Source organism: Pteronotus mesoamericanus, unplaced genomic scaffold (assembly GCF_021234165.1).
Source record: "Pteronotus mesoamericanus isolate MK-2021 breed Mesoamerican mustached bat unplaced genomic scaffold, CSHL_Meso_final contig_557, whole genome shotgun sequence".
Lineage (NCBI taxonomy): Eukaryota > Metazoa > Chordata > Mammalia > Chiroptera > Mormoopidae > Pteronotus > Pteronotus mesoamericanus.
The window spans coordinates 4705604-4709760 of record NW_026555200.1 but is presented as its reverse complement, the minus strand read 5'-3'; positions in this window follow the sequence as shown (position 1 = coordinate 4709760).

Here is a 4157-nt window from a genome sequence, read left to right as displayed (position 1 = left end):
TAGATAACAGTGCAAACTTTCCAAGCTCCAAAAACACAAGAGCCCTGAATACATTACAGCCTAAAAAGTCCCCAGATGTATGGGACCACAAGCCCGGAAATGTCACCCAACTTCAGATCACAAGGAGTTAAAACTGTAGTTCTCCCAGAAATTGTCATTGTTACACTGTCCAGTTAAATTCACAGCTAATGTGGAGAATTGGGCTGGAGAAAACCAGGATGGAGCAAGAACCGTCTCTGCAAAACCGGACCAATGGGCATCAAGACTTCAGTTCAAAGTATTACTGCCTAGTGGGTTGACTGACTACCTCAAACCCTAAAGGTAGATAGTTTATGAAAGGGGGAGAAGGGAAAGGTGGGTGAATGGCTACGACCAGGGTGGTTTAAATGGGGCTGCCGCAGAGGGGTGCGTCTGTTACTGGAGAACACTTGGGCAGTTAGCACTTGGGAGTCCTTTTTTCGGCTTTGTGTGCGCCCTGGCAGACGGCTGTGGTTCCGAGTGGGATGAGTTTGGCCATTTGGTGGTGGTGCCAGGTTGAAAATGCTCACAGCAGAGTGCCCCGGGCACCGCAAACAGCAGCAGCGCGCCTTCCGGACGGAGAGCCCTTCGCTCATCAGTGCTCCCCACCTCCCACCTCCGGAGCCCTGCCAGATCCCTCTTCCCGGGGCGCAGGCCCAGGCACAGCCTCCTCGGTCCAGAATCACTGAGCAGTTCCGCGCTAGCTCCCCCGACCCGCCACCCGTGCTTTGGGATCCAAGTACTTCCCCCCCCCCCGCCGACTTCTCCCCACGCCCCCAGGGCCCGTGTCTTCATCCCATGGCTCAATACTCCTGAACTTGAGGGTTCCATGGACCAGGAAAATTTCAAAAACACATTTGGGGACTAACATTGGGTTGCCAACTTTTTCTTTTCCAAAAAAGGACACTTAAAAAGATCTCAACTCCTGTCTATAGTCCCCCTCTTTATTTTTTTTAAATTAAAAAAAATTTTTTTTTAAATTTTATTTATTTACTTTTAGAGAAGGGAAGAAAGGGTGAGAGGGAGAGAATCAATAATGTGTGAGAGACACATGGGTGCTTCTTGCACATCCCCATGTAGGGACCTGGCCTGCAACCTAGGCGTGTGCCCTGACCAGGAATTGAACTGCCGACCTTTGGCTTTGCAGGCTGGTGCACAATCCACTGAGCCACACCAGCCAGGGCTATTTTTATTAATTTTTTAAAAAGATTTTATTTATTTACTTTTAGAGAGGCGGGAAGGGAGGAAGAAAGAGAGGGAGAGAAATTGCAAGAGATACATTCATAGGTTGCCTCTCACACGCCCCCATCCGGAGACCTGGCCTGCAGCCCAGGGATGTACCCTGACTGGGAATCGAACCAATGACCTTTTGATTTGCAGGCTGGTGCTCAATCCACTGAGCCACACCAGCCAGGACTGATTCTCCTCTTTTTTAAAAATGAAAACAAACATTGACAAAAAACTAGTAAGGATAATTTCTAAATAAAAGACCAGCATCATTTTATCTCTATTGAGAAACTTAACACACTTTCCTCCTTTCAGCCCTGGGGCGTCAACGGGGCGTCCAGTGCAGCCTTACTAAGCAAGGTCTGAGGCGCACAGCCTCGTGGGCAACAGTGGGTCTGGGCCTGAGCTCTCGTAGGAGCCACCTGGAGGGCTCGCTCAGGCCCAGTTCCTGGGCTCACCCCCACTCTATTAGGCAGACCTGGGGTGGCGCCCGGGCCCCGCCCTCGAACCAGCTCCCGGCTGGTCTCTCTCGGGGTCCGGGCAGCACTGACTGCCAGGTCTCGCGCCTGCCCGTCCCCTCCAAGGTCCAGCTCAGTGGGCCCTTCCTGAAGTCCCCTCAGGCCATCTGCACTAGGAAATACTTTCTTACTTTTCAAAATCTCTGTCTGTCCACTCTTGATAGCAGAGACTCTGCTGTCTTTTGGCAGACGGCTTGTTGTGCTTCAACGTCTGTTGTTTCCCAACTCTGTGACAGAATTCTGGATTTTTAGCTGGGCACGTGGGCACTGAAACGACTTCCCAGGGTCCTTGGCTGTGGCTGTGCGACTAAGTTCTGGTCAACAGGAAGTGGACATGGGCAGTTTCCTTTGAAAGGGAGGCTGGGTCTGGCTTCCCAGTTCCATCCAGCCGGCTGGAATGAGGTGCAATGGATGCAGCGAGGGCTGCTGCTCGGCCAAGGAGGTGGAAGGCCTGTCTGAGCAGCAAGGTAGGAGCCAGAGTCTGGAGGGCCACCGCCTCTTTTGCTAAGCCCCTGAGAGCCTGGCTGTTCTGTCAGTTTTGAGCATTCTGGTCCCCGCTGGCACAGAGCCCAGCCCACCTGGGGTGGGCTGCCGGCTGCTCTGCTCCACCCGCTGCTCCCCGGCAGGCACAGCGGCATCTGATTTGGCCGTGGAGCCCACAGGCTACGGCGGTCAGCCTTCTCAACAATTTGTGGGGAAGAGTTCTGAGAAAATAGGTTCCTTGTTTAATTATTTGTGAAAACCCAGAATAATGGCATTATTCTGTGTTTTCTTGACTTAATAGCCCATCTCAGGAGGAAAAGCAAATGGGATGCTAAAGACATAACCAGAGACTGATTCACAGATTTATACAAGTTCCATGCTGTGTTACTTAGAAAAGTACAATGGGAACCTCTGTGTAATAACGGGGGTTAGCTAAAATCCATTTTAGAATGAGAAACAATCTTCAAAGGTAAAAACAGTAGAAACAGAAACTCAAGTTTGTAAATTAAATATACGAGGTCTGTCCGGAAAAAGGCCAACCATTGTTAATATAACGAGCGGTTTGTGCAACATTGATGTAACCTGGCAGCCACGGAGAGTGGGCTAGAACGTGCGAGTGTGAACAAGGATGAGTTCACGGCACCAGTCAGTGGGGGCGGTAGACACTGTTCAGTGAGCATGTGTGCTCTGCGGCTGTCACATTTAAAATGAGTGACTAGAGCAACAAATCTGCATCAAATTCCATGTTAAGCCTCAATATTCTTCCGCAGAAACTATGCAGATGATTCAGAAGCTGCAGCTGTGGGCAACTGGTGACTGGCAGCTTCATCACAACACGCCCGCTCATGCATCACGTCTTATGCCGTTTTTTTGGCGAAACATCAAATAACCCAGGTGACTCAGCCCCCCTACAGCCCAGATTTGGTGCCCTGTGACTTCTGGCTTTTCCCAAAACTAAAATCACCTTTGAAAGGGAAGAGATTTCAGACCATCGATGAGATTCAAGAAAATATGATGGGGCAGCTGATGGTGGTTGAAAGAACTGTGTGAGGTCCCAAGGTGCCTACTATGAAGGGAACTGAGGAGTCATTGTCCTATGGACAATGTTTCTTGATTCTTTTATCTTTTTCAATAAATGTCTCTATTTTTTGTATTACATGGCTAGATATTTTCTGGAGAGATCTCGTATATACACAGCCCTGACTGGTGTGGAGCAGTGGATTGAGTGCTGGCCTGCAAACTGAAAGGTCACGGGTTCAATTCCTGGTCAGGGCACCTGCCTAAGTTGTGGGCCAGGTCCCCAGCTGGGGGCGTGCAAGAGGCAACCAACTGATGCTTCTCTCCATGTTTCTCTCCCTCTTTTTCCCTCCCTTTCCCTCTCTCTAAAAATGAATAAATATGAGACAACTGTAATAGAATAAACATGATTTAAAAATAAAAAATGAAAATAAAAAATGAATAAAATCTTAAAATATACACATTTTACACGTGTGCATATATACACATATGTATAATGAACATGTTATAATTTTATAATTGGCAGAAAACGGAAGTTAAAAAAAAAGAGGAGAGACAGGAACAGGGCAGGCCCAGGCCCTCCGGGAGCAGCAGTGGCTCTAACGCGTCCTACGGGCTCCTCCTCCCAATGGCGTTCTGACCCCGTGGCTTCCAGCGCCTTGTGAAGGCAGGACTATGGCCCCTGGGACCCTCCTGACATGGAGTCAGACGAGCGTCGCGCTCCCAGCCTTCCGGGTGCCGCCCTGCCCCAAGTCACCGGAGACCCCCCCTGGGTCCCCCGGGGGGTGGTCAGGGCCTCTCCGGGGGCAGCAATCTGAACAGGGTGGGCCGCCCTGGGACCCGCCCTCTCCTGCCAGCACAGTGGTGGCAGCAAAAGAAAAGTCGGGAACCAAC